Raw genomic sequence first — 23,922 nt, 5'->3', positions numbered from 1 at the left:
AAGTTGACTAACCAGTTGTTACCAGTTGTAGGGCAATGGGCAAGTTATTTAAGCTTTCTGTACCTTATTTCCTCACCTGTAAAATGGGGCCACTAATAATCACTACCTTGGAAAATCATTGTGAAAATTAAGTGAGTGAAAGTGTTTAGAACACTGCCTGGCACTGTGTAGAGGCTTTGCTCCGTTATTATTAGAATTCTGTTCATGTTATTATCCCTCGCCTTCTAAGCCTGCGCTCTCAGCTAGAGGTTTGTAGACAGCACTGCCTGAGCGGTGTTTCTGGAAATCTGCTCTGTGGACCCCTGCATCAGCGTTGTGGTGTGGGGAGTAGGAGGCAGCTTGTGAAACAGTCACTTTCTCAGGGCCGGTCAGACCTCCTGGGTCAGCCTCTTAGGAGCAAAGAGGGGAGGGGCCTGCACTTACTCACCAGCTCTCGGGATTATCCTACATGCTCACTGCTCTCCGCCCACAGCGACCCAGCACTGCCATCCCAGTGGCATAGCCAGGCTGCCGGGTCCCAGCTCCACCACCCACCTACTGTGGCGATGACCTGAACCCCTCTGGACCACAGCTTCTTGTTTATAAAAGGGGGCTGGTACCTGTTTCGTGGGAGGTTCAACAAGATGATGCCTTTGAAGTGCTTTGTGCGCTACCCCACGCCAAGAGGCTCCCCAATAAACGGGGTACTCTGATCCTCAGACAACCAGTGATGACCTGTTCCATCAAGGTTGAGAAACTCAAGGAAGAAGTAATTTCTTAGCCAGGGTCATGCAGCTAGTGGGGGAAAGAGCAGGGTGCTGTTGTTGTTGCTGTTGTTAATTTGGAAAGAGGAGCTTTATTTCTCATAAAGGGTTGCAGCCTGCAGGGTGGCCATTCCGACAGGCTGGGAAGCATGGCCTCTGACCAGAATCCAGAAACTCATACTTTGAGGAAGAGGCAAAGGGAATAGAAATTTATGATGAGCAGCATGGCCAAATATACATATTCAATAAGCTGTGGGAGGAGTTATGCATATTTATGAAAGGAGAAACATCTGCATGCACAATTGAGCTTCATGCCTCTTATGGGCCCCAGATACAAAAAAAGTGTTGGCCTTAGTGTGATCAGAGAGTGGAGTTTTCAGCCCTCTGATGTCAAAGGTGAAGCAGGCGGCACAAAAACCCTCACTGTGCATCCTCTGCAGACTGGTTAGAACCGCTCTGTGATCGGTGGTCTCTTGTCAAGAAAAAAATGCTGGTTGGTTTTTGTGTTAAAACCACGAAAGGGAGGCGCAGTTGATTGAAATCAGTATGGAGTCTTTTGAAAAGGTCGGTTTCTGTTTAGCTCTTAGGGAAGAAAGTCTAATGGAGGTTATCAAGGGATGGGGCACTGCGGGGCACATGCAACCTCCCATCCCATCATGGCCAGAAACTCGGTTTTCAAGATTTCTCTGGGGTCTCCTTGGCCAAGAGGGGGTCTGTTCAGTCACTTGCCGGGTGGGGGGGGGTGTTTAAAGTTTTATTTTTATTTCTCATTTTTATTGGGTAGGATTTTGACCCCATTCTGCTTGACTCCAAACAACCCAGCCCATCGCACCCTTCCTGGTCCATAGCTCTGTCCATGGCATCTTCCTCAGCCCCACCCCAACCTCCCACAGAAGGCTGTTGATCAGGCACCTGCTGCCCTGTGCCAGGGCCTGTATGGAGCTGGAGCCAAGGGTGAGGAGACACAGCCCCTGCCCTTGAGGCCATCCCTATCAGTTGTGGAGACTGATAGGCAGGTAAAAAATAGTTGGGAGTGTGTGTGACAGTTGAAGCAGAGGTGACTGGGCACATGACCCCTGGGCCAGGAGTCAAAACACAACTTCATTCCTTCTATTCCTCTTAGGCAAGGTCTGGACTTCACTTTTAGGTGGAGTCACCTTTGTCCCTTGGGGAATGTCAGGGGCATAGGCTTTGCCTAGAATCCTAAACCCACACTGGCAGGGGATGGAAGGGATCACGTGGTTGGTTAAGGCCAACCAGAGCCCACCCTTGGAGCCGGAGATCTGTCTCCCAATGGCGTGACTGCTACTCAATGGACAGGAGGGTGGGTGCTGGACATTTCATTGTAATGGACCCCCAGGAGGAGAGACAGTGTTCTCTCCAGCTGTGGGGTGGGCAGAGAGAGTGGAAGAACACTGAAAGGGTCGAAGGTGTGGCAGATAGACCACTGGGCCAGGAGTCAAAACACAGACATTGTTGCTTCTGTTCTTCTTAGGCAGGGCCTGAACTTCCCTTGGACTTGGCATTTTTTAAAATCTGCCCCATCATGGGCACCAAGGTGGGTTCCCTGTCCTCTATCAGGGTTTTTGCAAGAAGGTATTTTAACACAGAGAAGCAATCCCTCTAACACTGTTTGGAACATTCCAGAAGCTTCAACATTTGACCCGTTGGGCATGCATTGATATTAGAGAGGTGAGTGCAACCCAGATATCTGGAAGGGAGCCACATTTTAAGTCCTTGCATTGCACAGCAAGGCTACAGGTCCTGGGGCAGCAATGGGTTCAAAAAAAGCACCCTCCATGGGCCTCAGACACCAGCTAGTTCACAGACACCAACAGAGTGTGGGCATGCCGTCCTCCACCCCAATCAGCAGCGGGCAGTGCCCTCGCCCAGGATAGAGGACACAACCACAAGCTTCCAGAGGCTGCCCCTGCACAAGTCCAGAGCCCCAGGCTGCGACCGTAATGCCACCCTTAAAGGAGCTACTAAAAGGAAAATGTTCCTAGCACAGCTCCCATGTACTGCCACTTCTGCACCAGTTCGCTCATTCAATCTTCAAACAGCTCTTGGACATGGAGAGTTTTATCCCTCAGAAATCCAGAGACATGGAGAGATTAAGCAAGAGGCTCAGGGTCACCCAGCTAGTAAGGGTGGAGTTAACATTTGACCCAGGCCACCCTAAGAGCCTGGCCTCTCAAACAGCAAACCCCACTGCTGGCACTTCTGAAGGTAAAAACGCAACAGTACTCATATCCCCCTGCAGCCCCTCTCGGGGTATCTCATTTAACCCCTCTGAGCCTCAGTTTCCTCAGCTGTCAAGCAGCATGATGATTTACCTTCCACAGTAGGCTTGGGCGAGGTGCCTGGCACTCAGTGGGTGCTCAGGGAATGGCACATGGTCCTGTTGCTGCTGCTCTAGAGGCGGCAGGTGGAGCTTCTGCAGGGCGGGAGGCAGCAGCATAGGCCCCTGGAGGTTCGTACATTTGGCTTTCGTTCTCTAAAACATTCTCCAAACCCAACACCACCCAGGTTTTTTTTGGCCCTGAAAGAGTCCCGTTCTCTGACCCTGTTGTTTACCAAGTCACTCATTGCTTTGCATTCGTCTTCATTAAGAGAAAGTTGCCTTGACTGAAACAAAAGGGGAAAAAATAGAAGCACTACGGCTAAATTTGATGAATGGCCTGAAAGGGCGTGTTCATTCTGACGGAGGCATACATCTGGCTGGGCCCTGCTGGCTCCCTGAACAATTTTCCCCACCGATGATGGATGGGCCTGCCTGGTCTCAGGGCTGCCCAGCCCAGAAGAGGATTCCAGCTCGTTGCGCCCAGCTCAGTGACACATGAGGACCTCATCAGGAGGCCCTCACGGCCCATGCCATCCTATCACCCCAACTCTACCCACTGCCTCAGACGGCTTCTCTGAGGGGAATGGGGCCTCGCACCTCACTCCTGGGTGCTATGGGGGCTCCACAGCTGGGTTCCCATAGGACTTCTGGGTCCACAATGGGAGGCTCGAGGACAAGAGGAGAAATGTGTCAGGAGCTCATGGGGGTGAGGAAAAGTACCCCCCAGCAAAGGCAGAGCCCCCATGCTGCCCAGCAGCCTCCCCACTGGGCCCTGGTCTCCGGGATCATTCCAGCCTCTCCACCTTTGCTCACTCCATTTGCCTGCCTGGAACTCCCTCCTGATTTCTATCCACAGCCAACACTTCTGTGCATTCCAGCCCCAGGGCTTGCCCCACCTGCTCTTCTAAGTCTCTGAGGGCATGTGAATTGAATTCCAATTGCACTGACAGATATTCCATCCCAAGGTGTGAGGGAAGATGACAGAAAGGAAGAAGAGGAATGTCAATTGTCAAGCTCCAACCCCACCAGCAGCCACTATGCTAAATGTTTTTTGGGGGGAGGTGTGGGGGAGTACAGAGTCTCACCCTGTCACCCAGGTTGGAGTGCAGTGGCACAATCTCAACTCACTGCAACCTCCACCTCCCGGATTCAAGCGATTCTCCTGTCTCAGTCTCCTGAGTAACTGAGATTACAGGTGTGCATCACCACACCCAGCTAATTTTTTGTATTTTTAGGAGAGATGGGGTTTTGTCATGTTGGCAGGCTGGTCTCGAACTCCTGACCTCAAGTGATCCACCCACCTTGGCCTCCCAAAGTGCTGGGATTACAGGCGTGAGCCCAGCCCTAAATGCTTTTTCATGCTGTCCGGCCAACACGTCCACAGCCCAGCAAAGTAGAGGCTGCTGTACCCACTTCATGGATGGGCACCACTCAAAGCTGCTCTGCCCTTCATGCCAATTCCAGTCATTACTTGCCTGGGCCTCAGTGCAATTCCCAAGACCTCTGCCCCACCTGACACTGAGCTAGGCATTTAATCCTCACGAATGCCCCAGGAAAGGGCTAACATTCTCACACCCATTTCGCAGGTTAAGACACTGAGGCTCAGAGGTCACCAGTAAGAAGTGGCAGGGCTAGTGTTGCACTGAGCTGTGCTTGGCCAGGCAGCACTCTCCTGGGCAGGCCAGGCACATTGCATCCTGAGCTCAAGTTCTCCCCATCACCCTGCAACCCCCATTATGCAGATGTTTGGAAAGCATCCAGACTCAGGGAGAAGAGGTCTGGGGTCAAGTGAAGCCTCTGGGACTCACTCTCTGGGTGATGTTTAAGATTTGCTTTCCTCATCTGTAAAATGGGGATTAAAATAGTACCCACTTTAATATTATTAGTGTGAGAACTAAATGAGAAAGTTCTCGAAGTGCCTGGATGCATTCTTGCCCTTGGGTCTCAGTCTCCCCATCTGGGAATGGAGATGTTTGCATTAAATTATTCCCAGTGCCCTCCCCAACCATGATAAAAATGAGCTTGTCACTTTGTCCATAGCAAGTCTCAGTGCAAAATGAAAATGTGGGATCCCTTGCTCAAAAATCATTAAGAATCTCAAGACAGCAATAGCAGAGCATTAAACCAAGCACAGGGCCCTTCTGAGCTCAGAGCCCTGTGCAGCTGCACAGGTCACACCCCCAGAAAGCTAGCCCTAGTCCTTAGTGCCAGCCAAGGGGATGTCTGTGCATGGAAGGCCACATTCCTGAGGGTCAGGCGCAAGCACGCATGCTGGGGTTGTGAGCATGGTTTCCCAAGCGCTGAACTTTGTCATTTAGTTTCAGGCTCCCCTTTCACTCCATCTATTTACCCACTAGCTTTGAAAGTCTCTGAATGATTTCCTCCCCAGCCTGAGCAAACTGGTAAATACACTGTCCTCCCCTTCCCTGGGAACCATGCCGCCACCTCCTTCACTCCCACCTTCAGAATGGCCTGGGCTGAAACTCCTGAAAAAGTTAGAGTTGACAGTTCTCCCCTGGGGAAGCCCAGGGGCAGAAGATGGTTATAGAGGAGGAGTGGGGACTGGACTGGCTGCAGCCAAAAGGGGCATTTGAAGACAGGCAGGGTGACCTTTGGAGGCAGGAAAGGGCAGTTTTCCTACTACCCAAGACCTCCCAATGGGGCTTTTACTTCCTTCTTTCCTTGGTCTTCCCCAAACTGGGTTCGAGGTTCCAATGCCCAGGGCTGCTTCAAACAGGTGTACAGGTTGGGCACTGCACAAAGACAACCAAACCAGAGAACGGGTTAGCGGGACGTCTGGCCCACACTCTGCCAGTGGAGCCATGTGCCCAGGTGCTGGCTGGGTCTGCCCAGGAGGAGTATGCTGCTTCGTCATCCCTCACAGCCCTGTAACCGCCTCTTCCAAGACTAAAACCTTCCCCATCCAGTCTTATGGCTGGAAGCCCAGCTTGGGAGGGAGGAGGAATCGAAAGAGAAAGAAAGGAAAAAAGATGTCGGCTCAGCTGAGACTTTTCCAGGAAGCTTTCCCTGAGTGGATCTCAAATATCTACACAGGGTGAGGGGGATTAGATAAGTGTGCAAGAGCGGGGCAAGATTGTCTCAGAACCGCATGTGCATAACCAGGCCTACAGGTTTTGCTAAGCCTGTAGGATTATTGGGGGTGGCTGGGAAGGCCAGAGAGATTAGAAGGGGGTCAAGTTCCTCAGGGACCCCGTGACACCATCACTCTCCCCACTTCCCTGGGCTAGGCAAACCCCATCGCACTCACAGAGCTCTCTGGTCTCTCCTCCACCCTGACCACTCTGTGATTTCATGTTTAGTTCTGTGATTTATCCATGAGGGAAGGGAGGCTGTCTGATTTTTGGCTTACCATTGTGACACAGAAGGTGCTCCATAAATTAATTAAGGTAGGGAGGGCAGGAGAGAGGGACGCTGATTTCCCAGAAGTAACTCAGCCTCCCTGGGTTGAAGGCCAATCTCATGGACAGATCCATGCAGAACCTCAGGCTGGGGGGAGGGACATGGACTGGGTCCCTCAGTTTCCCCCACATGTCCCTCCTTCCCCTCCAATGGCTCTAAGGCTCTGATCCAAATTCTCACATTCCTCACTCTGCCTCCACCTCCCCACCACACACACATACACACATTTACACACACTTTCCACCTGCACAACTTCCTGGCCAAATGCAAAATCCCTCATGGCTTGTTCATCATTTATTCAACAAATGTTGTCTGGACACCTACTGGGTACCAGGGACCCAGGCACTGGAGACAGATGAGTGAATGGGACTTAGGCTCACCCTTGGGGTGCACAGCCCCATGGGAGAGAAATAAGCCACCCCCAGTGACAGAGCAAGTGTTGGGTGCTACGATGAGGGAAGCAGATAGGACCTGGGGCACTGAAGGGGGATCCTCGAGGCCGAGAGGTGAAAGATGAAGAAGGGTTAATCAGGTCAGGAGGCAGGGAGAGGTTTCCAGCAGGGAATAACATCTGCCAAGTCCTGGAGGTATGAGAGGCTGTGGCATGTCCCAGGAACTGAAAGAACTTGCTTTTCCAGCTCCTCTTCAGAAGCCTCGCAGGGGCCCCCAAATTCCAGGTTCTGGAGTTAGGGACTGCCACAGGTCTGGTTCGGTGGCACCTTAACTTATCCCAGCTACCCTGCACTTACCCTGCCATGCCATCCTCTCCTCAAAAAACAGCTATGTAAAGTCCGGGTATAGTGGCTCATGCCTGTAATCCCAACAATTTGGGAGGCCAAGGTGGGAGGATCACTTGAGCCCAGGAATTCAAGACCAGCCTGGGCAACATAGTGAGACCCATCTCTACAAAAAAAGAAAAACTAATTAGTTGGGTATGGTGGTTCACCTGTAGTCCCAGCTACTCAGGAGGCTGAAGCAGGAGGATTGCTTGGGTCCAGGAGGTCGAGGCTGCAGTGAGTCGTGATAGCACCACTGCACTCCATCCTGGGTGACAGAATAAGATCTTGTCTCAAAGAAAAAAAAAATCACAACTATGTTTCTACCTCAGACTCTTTGATCAAGGAGAGCATTTTTTTTCTGTCTTCTTTCTTTTGCTCATTATTCAAAATAGAGCTCAGAGAGAAAGAAAGAGAGAGACATAGAGACAAAGACACAAGAGGTAAATCACAAAGAGAAAGTCCCCCAGAAACAGAATTGAAGAAACCCCAAACCTGCCCCCCTGACTTCGCCCCCTGCCCCAACACCACCATCCCGGTGCCCACCGGGGCCCTTCTTCACTCCCAGATGTTCTAAGACCTGAAGAGAGGAAGAGGTCACAGGGGCCAAGATGGCCGCTTTCCCCATCCTCGGGCCTTGGGGCCAAATGTCATTTCCAAGACAGTAGAAAGAAGGAAATTATTTTAATTCTTTTTAAATCCACTTTTATCTTAGTCTACCTCCTCCTAATCCAATCTTCCTCATTTACGAATAAGAAATAAAATATTCGCTTCAGGGACCCTGAATGAGGGACCCTGGGCAAGATGGCCTCCCTCTCTGGGCTCCCACTCTGGGCTCCATATCAAAGCAGAGAAGGTAGCTGTGCTGCCCACCGGTTTAGGGGTAAAGTGAGGCAGGGGAGAAGAAGAGAGGACAGCAACAGCCATTCTTCGGAGGGCCAATTCTACCCCAGGTACAGAGCGAGGGCCTCATGTGAGCAGCATCACTGGCTTCTCTGAGCAGCCTGGCATGGGTAGTTTTCCCCATTTCACAGCCGCAAAGGGCTCAGATAAGATTACACTGCGCAAAAGCAGGCTGGTGTTCAGATTCCCCCACATGCACCAAAAGACAAGGCCTTGAAGAAACCTTGCACAACACAGCCAACCTGGGCCTATACCCTTGAGCCTCACTCAGTCCTTCTCATCTGCAAAATGGCACTTCCTGAAGATAAATGAGAAAGCCTTCTAATAATTGAACCACCATGGAATCCTCACCACAAACCCAGCGACAAAGGTGTCAAGGTCCCCATTTCACCAAAGCAGACACCTGACTCAAAGAGGTTGAGTTCACGACTCAAGATCACAGAGCCAACAAGTGCCAGAGCTGGGACTTGAACTTGGATACTTCTGACTCCACAGCTCACGTTCTCATCGACTTGTTTTTCATGCGTCAGGATTGAAGCTGTTCATCTCAAGCCAGAATAAATCTTCACGTTGTGCAAGGCAGAGTTAATAGTAGGTAGTGGCTCCACTCCCCTGGGAGTAGCACTGAAGAGGGGCCTAAAGTTCAGGAGAATTTAATTTCTATCTTGAAAGGGTTTGGAGGTGGGGCAGGAGGGGCCAAATCAAAAGCCAGCTTTCTTGCAGGCAGAAACCCAAAAACGCAGCTCCCTTCCTGGGAGGGAAGGGAGCTGGGCCCCAGGGATCAGCTTTCAGAACATTGTGTCTCCCAAACTAACTTGAACAAGGGGCTTTGTGTAAGTGAGAGATCAGATCTCAGGGCCTGGGGCAGAGAGAAAGGGGAGGAGCTGGAACTTTCTTTTTCATCTAAAATCTAAGATGACAAAGGCTGCCCCAGGGAAGCTGGAAGAGCCTGGCTTGTTCTAGGTGACATCCCGCTCCTCAGGAAGCTCAGGACGGGGCCTGAGGTGTCCCATAGGGATGTCACACCCAGAACCTGCAGGAACTCAGCCAGAAACGGGGCGGTATCTGTCTTTTTGAGGGACCATCAGGGATTTTTCTCTACCCACCTGAGCTCTGGGAATAGGTAGCGGTCATTCTGGGGTGTATGATGTGGTGCCTGCTCAGGAAAAGGCCTGCCAGTGAGACCTGCGGGCCCTGAAACGGCCATCACCTGTGAAGGTCCCATGCTGACTCTGCCATCACAAGCAGGCACTGTGAAGTGGCATGGGAGTTTCCTGGGATGGCCATAACAAATGATCAGAAACTGGGTAGCCAAGGCCAGGTGCAGTGGCTCACGCCTGTAATCCCAGCACTTTGGGAGGCCAAGGCAGGCAGATGACAAGGTCAAGAGATCGAGACCATCCTGGCCAACATGGTGAAACCCCATCTCTACTAAAAATACAAAAAATTAGCCAAGTGTGGTGGCGCGTGCCTATAGTTCCAGCTGTTTGGGAGGCTGAGGCAGAAGAATCACTTGAATCCAAGAGGTGGGGGTTGCAGTGAGCCAAGATCGTGCCCCTGCACTCCAGCCTGGAGACAGCAAAACTCCATCTCGAAAAAAAAGAAAGAAAGAGAGAGAGAGAGAAAGAAAAGAAAAGAAAAGAAAAGAAAAGAAAAGAAAAGAAAAGAAAAGAAAGAAACTGGGTAGCTGAAAACAACAGTTTATTTTCGCACAGTTCTGGAGGCTAAAAGCTGAAATCAGGGTGTTGGCGGGGCCAGCTCTTCAGAAGGCTCTCAAAGGATCTGTTCCATGCCCTTCTCTTAGCTTTTGGTGTTGCCTGCAATCCGTGGTGTTCTGCCCTTTGTCATCACAGTAGTGGTGGTGGTGGTGGTGGTGGTGGTGTGTGTGTGTGTGTGTGTGTTCTCCTCTTATAAGGACACCAGTCAGATTCGATTAGGGCCTACCCTAATGCCCTCATCTTAACTTGACTACATCTGCTTTCCAAATCTACATTTGCAAATAAAGTCACATTCATAGGTAGGAGCTAGGACTTCAACATTCCTTTGGGGAGATACAATTCAACCCTTAACAGTCATGCCTGGACCCCTGGACCTCTGTACTTGGTGGACACTCTTCTCCGGCACCTGAAGTTCTGCATTCCTCTGGCTGAGACCCATCCATCCTCTGCCAGCTGCTCTCCTGGGGCCTCAAGTCCAATGTAGCTCCTGTCCAGCTGCAGTGGGTTCCCATATGACAGAGCCAGAATGAGCTACTTTAATTCTGAATCTGATCCTCTCTTCTCTCTGGCAAAACTCTTCAAGAACAGTTACAAGGAACTCCACAGGCCCTGGCTGATCATGCTCTGGGCTTCCTACTCCATACACACTGGGCTCCACAGGTATCTCTGACAGGTCGATCTCTTCCCCACCTCAGAGCTTTTGTCTCCATTGTTCCCTCCACCTGTGCACCTTTGCCTAGGTCTCCTCATGATTGACCCCTTCTGGTTTCAGCTCAGAGACAAGTCTTTTTTTTTTAAGACGGGGTCTGGCTCTGTCACCCAGGCTGGAGTGCAGTGGCGAAACCTTGGCTCATTGCAACCTCTGCCTTCAGGGCTCAAGTGATCCTCCTACCTCAACTTCCTGAGTAGCTGGGATTACAGGCACACACTACCATGCCCAGCTAATTTTTGTAATTTTTTTGAGACAGTGCCTCACCATGTTGCCCAGGCTGGTCTCCAACTTCTGGGCTCAAGGAATCCACACACCTCAGCCTCCCAAAGTTCTGGTGTTACAGGTGTAAGCCACTGCACTGGCCTTCTCCATCTTCCCTCCAGCTAAATTCCCCCCATCTTGGTCCCAAGTCCTGCAGTTGCTTCACAGAGCTTACCATCATCTGAAATTTCCTTCTTTGATTATTTCTTTAACTATTTCAAATCTAACTTTCCCCATCAGCATGTTGTCTCTGTAAGGGCACAAGAAAATCTTTAGATTCAAATGACAATGAAAATACTATATATTAAAACTTGGAGGAAGCAGCTAAAATGGTCCTTAAGAAGAAGTTATAGTTTTAAGTGCACATTGAAAAGAAGACTGAGACTTACTGAGCTAAATGTCAAAGTTACGAAGTTGGTAAAAGAACAACAGAAACAATCTAAAGAATGCAAAAGTCATGAAAAAACTAAAATAAGAACCAAAATTAAAGAAAAAAAAAATACATGATATTGAAGATGGCCAAAAGTTGGTTTCTTTAAAAAGGTACTACAGAATGATGTAGTTGGCTTTAAGAAACATCTAGAAAATATTGTTGAACAAAATTGGCTTGGGCCAGACATGGTGGCTCACGCCTATAACCCCAGCACTTTGGGAGGGCAAGGTGGGCAGATCACTTGAGGTCAAGAGCTCAAAACCAGCCTGGCCAACATAGTGAAACCCCATCTCTACTGAAAATACAAAAATTAGCCAGATGTGGTAGTGTGCGCCTGTAATCCCAGCTACTCAGGAGGCTGAGGTGGTAGAATCACTTGAACCTGGGTGGTGGAAGTTGCAGTGAGCTGAGATCATGCCACTGCATTCCACCAGCCTGTGTAACAGAATGAGTTAATAACAGTTAAAGAAATTGAATCATCCATGTATGGTGGCTCATGCCTGTAATCCCAGCACTTTGGGAGGCCAAGGTGGGTGGATCATTTGAGGTCAGGAGTTCAAGACCAGCCTGGCCAACAAGGCAAAACCCCATCTCTACTAAAAATACAAAAATTAGCCGGACATGGTGGCAGGCCCCTGTAATCCCAGATACTTGGGAGGCTAAGGCAAAAGAATCACTTGAACCCAGGAGGCAAAGGTTGCAGTGAGCCGAGATCATGCCACTACACTCCAGCCTGAGCGACAAGAGAAAAACTGCATCTCAAAAAAAAAAAAAAAGAAATTGAATCATGAGTTACTATTAGAACAGCAGTTTTATAGGTGAGTTCTATTAAACTTTAGAGGAATTCATCAGTTTGGTTTCAGGCAGTCTTCTGGATAATAGAAAATGAGGGAACAATTCCCACTTCATTTTATAATAAAATAACTTATATTGAAATTAAACAAGGACAATGAAAGAAAAGTAAATTACAGGCCAATTCACTCATGACATAGATGCAAAAAATAAAAAATAAAAAAGCCCTAAGCAGGACTCCAAAATCCCACAGCTAGGACCTGGTGGCACAGACATTCTTTTTAGTCACATCTCACTGGCACCTCCTCTCTGTGAGTCTGGCCTGGGACAGCACAGCTAATGGGCTCCACCCTGAAATGGCCACGGGCTCTCTTTCCTCTGGGGCCAGAGCCAGGCCAGAGTCAGTGGAAAGTTTCAGTGGCAGTTTTTCCAGGGATCTCCCATCCAGGTTCAGCCAGGTGAACACTGAAGAGAGATTGACTTCCCCTAGTGACTGATGCTGGTCCAGTCCAGCCCACTGGCACTTCCCAGGGACAGCAGGCTGTAGGCAGTTGTGGCACCTGCAGGAGCCAGAGCCAGAAGTCTGTCTGAGGCAGATGTAACATATAGACCTTGGACAGGCCATAAGGGTTGGACTTCCACCTTCTGCCTCCTGCCTATCAGTCTCCACCATACCAGGGCAAGGACTTGGCAGCTGTGGGAAGCTGAGCACTTGGGAGGGTTAAGCCTCCCCAAGACTCACCTCTCCCAGGGAGATATGGCCCTAGGGTACCCAATCCCAGAGAGGGAAATATGAGGGAAGGCTTCCTGGAGGAGACGCCATCTAAGCAGAGTCCTGAAGGAAGGAGCCAGGCAAAGAGGAGGGCAACAGTGTTCTAGATAGAAAGATCTGCTTGTACAAAGGCCAGAGGAGAGAAGCCTTGCTGGCACTCAGGGCACTGAGAGCAACTTGATCAGGCTAGAACAGCAGCCAGGGGCTAGGCAGAGCAGGAAGAGGGTTGAGTGCTGTAAGAGAGAGGACACAGGAGCCAGAGGTTGGTGGAGTCTGGGAAACCAGACCAAGGACCTTGGCATGGGAGGGCTGAAGTCAGCTCACTGGAGTCAGCTCTAGCACAGCATGAGAAGCCTGGGCAGTGAAGTCAGACAACCTGCAGTTTGACTCCTGCTCCCCATCTCACTAGCTCTGTAACCTTGGCCACCTCCTCGATCTCTCAGCCTCAGTTTCCTCATCTGTAAAATAGATCAGTAATAGAATCTACTGAGCACAGTCCTTGACACATAGTGTGAGCTCAACAAATGGCTGCTATTTTTGTCGGTGTTATCTGACAAAACAGGCAGTTGGCTCCCTTGGGCTGGAATTCAGGGCAGAGTCACGGCTGGCGATATGGAGCTGCCGACCATCAGTAGTACGGGTCCTTCCAGATAGGCGGTAACTGAAGCCCCAGTGTAGGAGGTAATGGGGAGGACAGCGGTAGAAACTGTTCCCTGAGCGTCGTCAATTCCCGCAGCGTGGGAGTGGAGAGTCAACTAGAGTTGCTTCCCACGAGGGAAGAGACCCATATGGCTGCTGGTACAATAAAAATAAACGTGACTCCAAACTGTGCATAAAGATAACTGGTAACAGGCAGGTGGGAGATGATAGGTGATTGGATTTTTTTCCTGTTTATTTTCTGATACTTCCCACAATACTTTATTTTTATTATTTTAAGAGGTGAACTTAGCTCTGCCATTTTTCAAACTTTTCTCATTTCTTTATTTCTCAAATGATACATTATTATTGTAGAAAAATCAGCAAGTATACTACTGTGACACTGTGGCATGAGTCTGTGCAGATTTTCACCCTCCACCTGGTTACATGGGCCCTTTTTCTTTTTTTTTTTTTACAGGGTCTCTCTCTGTCTCTCCGTCACCTAGGCTGGAGTGCAGTGGTGTGACCACAGCTCACTTCAGCCTCGACCTCCCTGGCTCAAGTGAGCTTCCCATCTCAGCCTCCCAAGTAGCTGGCACTATAGGTATGTGCCAGCAGGCCCAGCTAATTTTTGTATTTTTTGTAGAGATGAGTTATCGCGATGTTGTCTAGGCTCATCTCTAACTCCTGGGCTCAAGTGATCTGCCCCCCTCAACCTCCCAATGTGCCAGGATTAGAGGTGTGAGCCACTGTGCCCAGCGCAAGACATTTTTCATGGGTGCATAGCATTCCACTGATACCAACATGCCACAGTTTTTTAGACCAATCCCTGATTTTTGGATATGTAGGTTGTTTTCATTCCTTCACATCTTAGTAGATATATGTTGGTGCACATCCTTTATTCTTTCTTTGGCATAGATTTTGCTTTTAGGTTCATGAGTGAGTTTCTATGAAGTTGGATGCAAAATGCTACGTGTATGCGAGGACATGTAGACTTTCCAAAGGAAGAGAGAACATGGCCTTGTCAGATCCTTAAGGAAGCTGGTTTCCCAGAGTTAAGAACCTGCTGCTACGAAGGAAAAAAAAAAAAAACACGCCATCTGCAGTCTGTGACTCACCTCCTCCCTGTCTTCATTCTCACAGAGCAGTTTGGCAACAAACAATTTCATTTCAAAAAATAATTTACCATTTAGTTAGTAATTACTATGTGCAGAGCTCTATCCAAATACTTTACGTGCACCATCCTACAATAACCCCATGAAGTCGGCACTATTGTTTTCCCCATTTTACGGAGGAGAAACAGCTCAGAGAAGTCAGATGCCTTGTGAAGGCTACACAGTAGGTCAATGGAAAACCCAGGAATCAGATCCAAACAGCTGTCTCAGAGCTCTCTGAGCCTCCCTCTTCTGCAGGCATCACAGCCCAGTGCAGTGGGTGGGGTTCCCAGAACCCAGGAAGCAATCCCTGAAGCAGCACTTCCCCAGCTGCTCTCAACAAAGCTGTCAAGGCTCTCTGGGCTGAGTTTCCATCAGGGACCTGCCCATAAACAGATGCTGCAGAACATCAACAGTACGTGCCTGATTGGAGGAGCCATCCAGGTTGGGCAAACATCATACTGGCTGGGCTCATCCTGCTGAAGCCACACCTGTGACGCCCCCACCTGCTCATAATGACACCCTCTCTGGGAATACAGGGCCAGTTGTCAAGATTCTGCTGATCTTAGACTGGGAGTGGGGAGTGAAGGGGATGGAGCTGATGTTGGGGGCCCCTGGGCAGGGCCTCCTTGCACATTGGGGCTTGTATTAGTTCATTCTCATGCTACTATGAAGAAATACCCAAGACTGGGAAATTTATAAAGAAAAGAGGTTTAATTGACTCACAGTTCCATATGGCAGGGGAGGCCTCAGAAAACTTACAGTCATGGCAGAAGGCGAAGGGAAGGAAAGGCACTTTCTTCACAGGGCGACAAGGAGGAGAAGTGCTGAGCAAAGGGAGAAAAGTCCCTAATAAAACCCTCAGATCTCGTGAGAACTCACTCACTATCATGAGAACAGCATGGGGTAACTGCCCGCATGATCCAATCACCTCCCACCAGGTCCCTTCCCATGTGGATTATGGGAACTACAATTCAAGATGAGATTTGGGTGGGGACCCAGCCAAACCACATCAGGGCTTTTGTCTGCAGCAGTCCAGCCCAGAGGCAGCATTATCTGGCATGAAGCAGCCAACTCCAAATGCCGGAAGAGCGACCAGAGTTTCCTTGAGGTTAACCAGCCACTGCTTTGCCCATCCACTCAGGATGGGTGGCCCTTGGAAATTTGAGAATTCTTCTGGGAATATCAGTGATAAAGCTTTTAACAGATGGATTTATTGAGCACTTACTATACACCACCTATGCAAGCAGCTTCAGTTATCTCATGTATCTTCTCATCAACACTTTTGTTATCACCATTTCTCAGATGCGAAACTTAGGCATGGAGAAGTTAAGGGGGTGAAAGAGCTAGGAAGTGTCAGGGTAGAGATCTATGCCAAGGCAGAATCCACAGCCTTCTCTCTCTATCCCTTAGCAAATTCAGGGTACTCAGGATAAAGTTCCAAATTTGGACTCTACCACTGACGGCGAGCTTCCCAGGGGCAGGTCCTTCATCATCCCACAGGCTGAGCCTCATGGATGGGCGTAAGTGGTCCTGCATGAGACAAATCTGGGATGACACTTGCCAGCCGTGTGGCCTTGGGAGAGTTACTTACCATCTCTGAGCTTCAGTTTCCTCATCTATGAAAGGCAGCTAGTAACTCCCATTTAGTCTGGTGGTTGTACGCAGGTAATGAGATGACTCAGCGTGATGCCTGGCCTGTGATGCCGTAACTGGTAGACAGAAGTGTTTGTCATTGGTGCTGTTGTCATTTCTATCCTGCACGTGATTCAGTTGCTGTCTCCTCAGGTCCATTACAAATCAGTCTCTAGAAGGGAATGGCCTCACACGGCCTATCTGCAACTAGTAATGATCACGATGTGCTGGCCATCTTGTCAGTGATGTGCACTTCCTGTACACTGTATGCCAAGTGCCATTCTAAGCACTTTACATATTAACCAGCCAAGAAATAACCCCAGGAGAAAACAGCTGCCTCCTGCCCCAACCCTCTAGGGAGGAGACGGGTCAAGAAGCCATTCCGGGCCGGGCGCAGTGACTCACGCCTGTAATCCCAGCACTTTGGGAGGCCAAGGCGGGTGGATCATGAGATCAGGAGATCGAGACCATCCTGGCTAACCCGGTGAAACCCCGTCTCTAGCAAAAACACAAAAAATTAGCCGGGCGTTGTGGCAGGCGCCTGTAGTCCCAGCTACTTGGCAGGAGAATGGAGTGAGCCCGGGAGGCGGAGGTTGCCGTGAGTCGAGATCGCACCACTGCACTCCAGCCTGGGCAACAGATATAGGCTCCATCTCAAAAAAAAAAAAAAAAAGAAGCCATTCCTAGGCCAGCCCATGTGTACAAGACCTGCTGTAGGAAGAGGTCATAGATGGCCTCATTGGGGGATTCTGGGCCCCAACTTTGGTCCCATATCCATGTCGGGAACCCAAAAAATGACTTTCCCTCTTCCACAACCCTCTAGGTGGCTCTAAGGGCTCAGTGAAGTCATTGCCAGAGGGCTTGAAAAACAGAAAGAGGCTGTGGGAGATGTTGGGAGAAACCTTCTTCCATGCCACCCCAGGGCCTAGGGGCAGTGCTCACAGTGTTTACTGACTGACTGATATTTGTTGACTGTAAGTGATGGTTCCATTTTTAGCACAGCAGCCCAAGCACTAGGCTATACCAGCCATTTTTTCATATATGTTTAAGAAGACGACTAGAAAAATAAATACCAAACATTAATGCTAATTATCTTAATTGAGGAAGGGGCAATGGGGTGAGGAGGGGAGATATCATGGTCACTTTTGTATTTTTTTTCCACTTTCTGCATTGCCTACAATGAGCAAGTATTAATTTTATGGTCAGGAGAAAACAAACGTTTCTGTAAGTTTGTGACTTACCTCATTTTACAGAAAAAGAAATGAAAGCCCAGACACGTTATGCCATTTGCCCAAGACCACATAGCCAGAAGAGAGTGGCTGGGATGGACCTATGCCTGCCAACTCTTCACCTGCATCTGCTGGGAACCCCGTCCCTCAGCACTGGGACCATTTCCAGCTCCTGAGTCATGGGGCCTCATTGTCCCTTTTCCCATGACCAGGCCCTGAAAATGTTCCCACCCCAATCCTGCCAGCTCCCCCAACTCCTGAGAGAGTCCCCTCTGAGAGCCACAGGTCCCTGCAGATCTCAGGAAGGTGACCAGGGGAAAGGGATGCGTGCAAAGCCCCATTCCAGCTCGCCGACTCACTGCTTATTCATTAATAAAAGAATGCCCAGGCTATTTTGGGCACCTGTAATTTTCTACTTGAATAACCAGGAAAGTGGCTGCCTGCCCGCTTCTCTGCCCTGCTCATGGCGCCAGAACAGGGGAAATGCGATCTCGCCTGGCGTAATGGGATCTGGGCCAGGTCTCACTGCTGATTTCCTTGCCTTTGCCTCATTCCAGAAAGCCCAGGTGTCCCCCACGCCACCTCCAAGGGGGTCTGGGGAGGGAGAATCCAGGCCAGGTTTGGATGTTGTGGACTAGGTAGCTCCTTCCAGTTCCAGAAGGCAAATCCCAGCTCTGCCACTTGCCAGCCTTGGGACTTTGGGCAAGTGACTTAGCCTCTCTGAGCCCCAGCTTCTCTATCTGTAAAATAGGGATAACTACGCCACCTTGCAGGTTTGGTCCAGGGAAGTTGCCTAGCTCTTAGGGTAATTGTTGCTGTTGCTGTTGTTGTTATTCTATAGATAAGGAAGGAGTTGTTCTGGGAAAAGATCTAGCCTAGGAGGCTTGGGCTCTCTCATTTGGCTCTATTGCTGACTAGCTATGGGACCTTAGACAAGTCCATTTCCTTCTTATTTTAAGCAAAATTGTTCTTTATGCTTATCAAGGTAATTCATGATCATCATTGAAAATTTAGAAAAATGAATGAAGAAAATTAAAAATCAGGGTAACTCTTAACTGCTATTTATTGAGCACCTACTCTGTGCCAGGCCCCATGTTAGGTGCTTTCTATTTATTATCTCTAATCTCCCAAGTCTGCACCCATTTGTAGATGAGAAAGCTGGAGCTTAGAGTGGTTATGTGACTCATGCAAGGTCACACAACTGGTAAGTGGAGCAGAAATCAAACCCAAGTCTTTCATTCTTCAAAGTCTGTTGGTTTGGTTTTCTATTGCTGCGTAACAAGTGACCACAAAATCAGTGGCCAAAAACCACACATATGTATCACAGTTTCCCTTGGCAGGAGTCTGGGCACTGCTTGCCCGGGTCCTCTTCTCAGACTCTCACAGGCTGCAGTCAAGGCATGAGTTGAACTGTGTTCTCATCCAGAGGCTCGACTGAGGAAGAGTTCACTTCCATGCTCATTCAGGTTGTTGGCAGAATTTATTTCCTTGCAGTTGCAAAACAGAAGACCCCAGAGGTTTGCTGCTTGCTTGTTGGAGGCTGCCCTCAGGTCTTAGAGGCCACCCAGTTTCTTGAGGCTGTCACAGCTCCTTGCCATAGGGGCACCTTACCTAGCTGCTAACTTCATTGAGCCAGCAAGGAGAATCTCTTGTTAGTGCATGCTAGCAGGACAGAGTCACATGTACATGCACACATATACACACATACATGCACATATACAAATCCATCTAGCATGATCATGGGAGTGACACACTCTCACCTTTGCCATATTCTATTGTTAAATTAGCTCCCACCCATCCTCCACTCTGGAGAGGTAGAGGACCACACCAAAGTGTCAGCACAGGGGGTAAGAGTTATGGAGGCCCCCTAGGGGTCTGTCTCCCACACCCACACTCTTCCCACCACAGCCAGTTCCCCTTTGCCCACCAACATCCTCAGCCTCACCCTCCAGGAGAAAACTTCACTTTAGGTTGGCAACTGCAAAGTTAGCTCCTTGTTACAAACATCGTAGCATATCCTGGACCAAGCAAAGGGAGCCTCATGGAACAGTGGCTCAAGACATTTGACCCCCAACCCTTGGTACCATGCTGTGTAAAAATCAAAGAGGGAATAGAAATGGACAGGACATAGTGCCCAATCTCAGAAAACTTACCAGGAGTCTGGAAAGATGCCACAGTCAAGTGCTCTTTTGGTTGCAGGAGCCCTGGGTTAAGGGAGAAGAAAAGACAATTTTTTGGCTCTTATACATGAAAGTCTAGGAGTAATGACATCAAGCAAGGCTGGATCCTGGGTCTTAAATGAAGTCTTCAGGACCTAGTCCCTCTCCCATGGCTCCACTTTTCTCTGGTTGACCTCATTCCTGGGCCAGCCCCGCTTCATGGAAACTCCCAGCAGTTACAAGATTATCTCATTCTTAAACTGGAAGAGTATGAAGGCCAGAGGGAGAAATAGGTATTGGGGGTGGGGGTTGGTTTGTTGACAAGAAGTCACGAGAAAGTAAATTGAGAGTAGACTGAAATGTAGAAGGGCTGGAATTCAGATAGAAAAGTTTAGCCTGTACTTTGTGGTCCAACGTTTTCCAGTGTGTTCCACAAGACTTTAATACGTGTTAGATGAGCCAAGAGTTTCAAGTCCAACAGACTGGATTAAGCCCACTTAAAGAGGTTTCTCTCTTGCAGGGCCTCTTGTGTTCACACGTCCACATGTGATTCTCCAAAAGGAGAGCTACAGACTATAGCATTCCCTAAGGTGCAGCTCTCAATTCTACACTTTGTGAAGTGCCACTGTGGGTCATAGGGAGCCATTGAAGGCAGCGGAGCAAGAGAGTGACAGCAGAAGTGTTCTGGGAAGAACACAATGAAGTCTCTGTAAGAGATGACTGCATAGGCCAGGCGTGGTGGCTCACACCTGTAATCCCAGCACTTTGGGAGGCCAAGGTGGGTGGATCACTTGAGGTCAGGAGTTCAAGACCAGCCTGGCCAACATGGTGAAACCCCATCTCTACTAAAAATACAAAAATTAGCCAGGCATGGTAGCATGCACCTGTAATCCCAGCTACTTGGAATACTGAGGCAGGAAAATCACTTAAGCCTGGGAGACAGAGGTTGCAGTGAGCCGAGATCATACCACTACCCTCCAGGCCAGGTGACAGAGCGAGACTCCGTCTCAAAAAAAAGAGATGACTGCATAATCGTCCATGCAAAGAGCGATGACCTCCCAGACCAGAGGGTCAGTGGCAGAAACAGGAATTAAGGTATACAGTGGAGATGGGATATAGGAAAATACATAGATTAACTCAGAAAATGCTGCTGCCTTGGTGACAGTGACAGTGAAATTTAGTTTTGATTTTAGCTTTTCTACTGAAAGGGGGTCAACACAAAGAGAAAGCACGGACTGTGAAGTTCAGCAAACCTGATTCTTGGGTCTACTACTGTGCCTTTTGGGCAAGTCACTGTACCCCTCTGAATGTTGGCTCAGTGAAGGCTTAAGCATTTTCTCTCAGGGTCCTGGTGAGCATTCCAAGATTATGGAGAGAGGGTAAGGATGCCTCACTATGAGTTGGACTTCCACTTCCAGCCATGATAGAGGACCTGGTACCAGACTAGCACTACCACTAAAAGCAACTTGACACTTGATAAAATAAGAGACAGCTGTTCTTAGGCAGTGGACAACAGGTACCGTGATCTCTGAAGGAAGGGAAACTTACAAGGTGAGCCCCTCATCACCTGGACTCTCATCCTGTGACAATTTCCCAACTATGACGCAGGACAACGGAGCCCAAACAGAACATGACAGTCCCTCTGAGTTCAGGAGGCAGAGATCAGGTTTGGAGCAACTAAAGCAAAAGGAATCTGCAAGACACGGCACTGGAGAGGAGGGAGCTGCATAGATAGGGAGCCCCAAAATCTGTGTGGGGGTTCCCCATGACCTACAGGTTCTTGCCCAAGGACTGGGATTTGCAGGCACAGGGTCACACTATCTGAGACTTACCAGAAAGCAGCTGTTATAGGGTTGAGAGTGAACTGAGATACTATAGGTCGGCCGGGGCTGGGAGACGTTGGAGAGACCTTCATCCCAGCTATCAAGCTGAGACACCAGAAGGCCGTGCCTTAGGTGTGAGGACTATACTGTGGTGTAAGGGATACTCCAGACCTGCATAACAAAGCCTAAAACCAAATCCTTCAAGACCCTCGGGGGGAAAGTTTGGAGGTGCGTCCTACCAAGTTAGAGGGACTTGGGAAAGAGCTTGGACTTTGCAGGAGTGCAAAAACAAGCCCGTGGAACTTCAAAGGGATCACCTAATAATTGTACTTCCTGCTAAAACAAAACTTACTCTTCAGAAAAGGATAACAAAATCCAGAGTCTCCACAACACACCACACACACACAACACAGTATACAATCAAAATTGTTTAGACATGCAAAGAAACAGGAAAATGTGACCTTTAGTCAAGAAAAAAGCAGCCAATAGAAACTAACTCCAAGATGGTCTGGAAGTCAGAGTTAGTGGCTGAAGACCCTGAAGCACCTAGTTCAGTGTTTGGCACGTAGTAGATGCCCAACAAATGCCAGCTGCTCATCTCCGTTTGAGCAAAGTAATAATTTAATCCCCAAAATCTTTGAAACACAAGGATTAATAAAGGAAAATGCACTCAGTCCACACATCCTGAGGTCCTGCTGATTGACCTTATGAGGCCCAGGGAGTGGGGGAGGCTGTCATGTGCAATAATGAGAGAAATAAGTTATGACCCTGCCACTAACTCACTAAGTGAGTCCCTCAATGCTCTGTGCCTCAGTTTCTCCATTTATATACTGGAGGGTGCAGGCAGATCATCTCAAAGTCTCAAAGGGCCCTTTCTTTCCAGGATTCGGAGTCTGTCTGGCACAGGAACTGTTATCAGCCCAGGACACACTCTGAGCTGGGTCCTGGAAGAACTGGTTGGAGAAGGAATTGGATCTGCCTTTAATGCTTTGGAGGGAGCACGAGTTGGGATGTCACTCTCCCAAGTATAATAATGTTGAATTGCTGGCAAAGCCTGAGCTCATTTTCCAAAGGAACCTTTCTTGAGAAATGTCTCCTAGCAACCAGCTCCACCGAGAGTACAACCTTCAGGGACCTTTGCAGAAACACAAAGGCTTTTTGTGGCTCCCTCCTTCAAAAGCCCAGGTGGAAACTGCTCATCAGCTGACATGCTAGTGTGAAGCTCAGAGAGCAGGTAGAGGGACATCTGGTGGGGCAGGGTCTATAGGGAGGGCTTCCACCCACAGCCTCAACCTCTTTCCTTTCGGTGAAAACAGAAGTAGTCCAGCTTCAAGGCTCTGAGCATGGGCTTCCAACAGCAGCTCAAAACCCAGTTACTAGTTGAGGAGCCTTAAGGAAGTTACTTAACCTCTGTCAGCCCCATCTGTAAAATGGGGACACTAATATGCAGGAGGTTGGTGCTCCACCTAGATCCCTTTTATTGATCCAGCACACCCACGCGCCAGTTACTGTGAGTGCTGACTGCTCACAGCTGCACCCTTCTCAGACAATCACCCATGGATAATGGGAAGCACCTCACCTAGAGATACTTTGGGGGTTGAGCCCATCTTGCAGATTACCCTCTTCCCATTATCCTATAGCCAATGACCAACAGATATGGAGGTATAAAAGCCCAGCCCCCTTGCCTATGGGGGGATGGTGCTGCAGTGCCATCTACTCTCCAGACTTCCCGGGGCATCCCACTGAGGCTAGACTTCAGCTGAGCCCACATCTTGACTTAACTTCTTCTGCTCCATCCTGCTTTCCTCCCTTACACCTTTAAAGGTTTCCCATGAGAGCTGTCCCTCAAGAAGTCACTTGCACCAAGTCCCCATTTCAAGCTCTCCTTCTAGAAAATCTAAAGACACAATAGTACTTGCCTCTTGGGCCACGGTGAGCATCCATCGATAGAATGCACATGAAGTACTCAGCCAATGCCTGGCACATCATAGGTGCTCAATACATGAACATCATTGTCCTCCTTCTCATTATTCTCATCATAACTAAAGACAAGCCTGGGATCATAGCGGGCTTCTAATGTGCACAAGAGCTGGGGACAGTCTTGGTATGGGGAAATAATTGCATTTACACTGCTTAATACAGTTGAGGCAGAGTTATCAACTTCCTTTATTTCCTAAACCAATATAACAAGGCTTTTCTCGATTATAAAAGTAACACAGGTTCAGTGAAAAAGAAACGAAACTCAAGAAATGCAGAGAACTATGAAAATGGATGAATATATTAATTAATGAATAAAATTCCCCACCATTGTTTATAATCACTGAGGACATTTTGGTCACATTCTTCCAAACATTATTCACTTAAATTCACATAACATACCTATGTATGCACACACATATATATACACACATC

The 23,922-nt window shown here is 48.9% G+C and overlaps 1 protein-coding gene across 1 annotated transcript in view; it reads left to right on the top strand.

The window, feature by feature from the left end:
• FAM107A (family with sequence similarity 107 member A) overlaps nt 1–23,922 on the top strand; it is a 63,085-nt gene that overhangs the window by 1,109 nt on the left and 38,054 nt on the right. The window lies entirely within an intron of this gene.

This window comes from Rhinopithecus bieti, unplaced genomic scaffold, assembly GCF_001698545.2.
Source record: "Rhinopithecus bieti isolate Rb0 unplaced genomic scaffold, ASM169854v2 scaffold_21649, whole genome shotgun sequence".
Classification (NCBI taxonomy): domain Eukaryota; kingdom Metazoa; phylum Chordata; class Mammalia; order Primates; family Cercopithecidae; genus Rhinopithecus; species Rhinopithecus bieti.
This window is presented reverse-complemented; position numbering and strand designations above follow the sequence as displayed.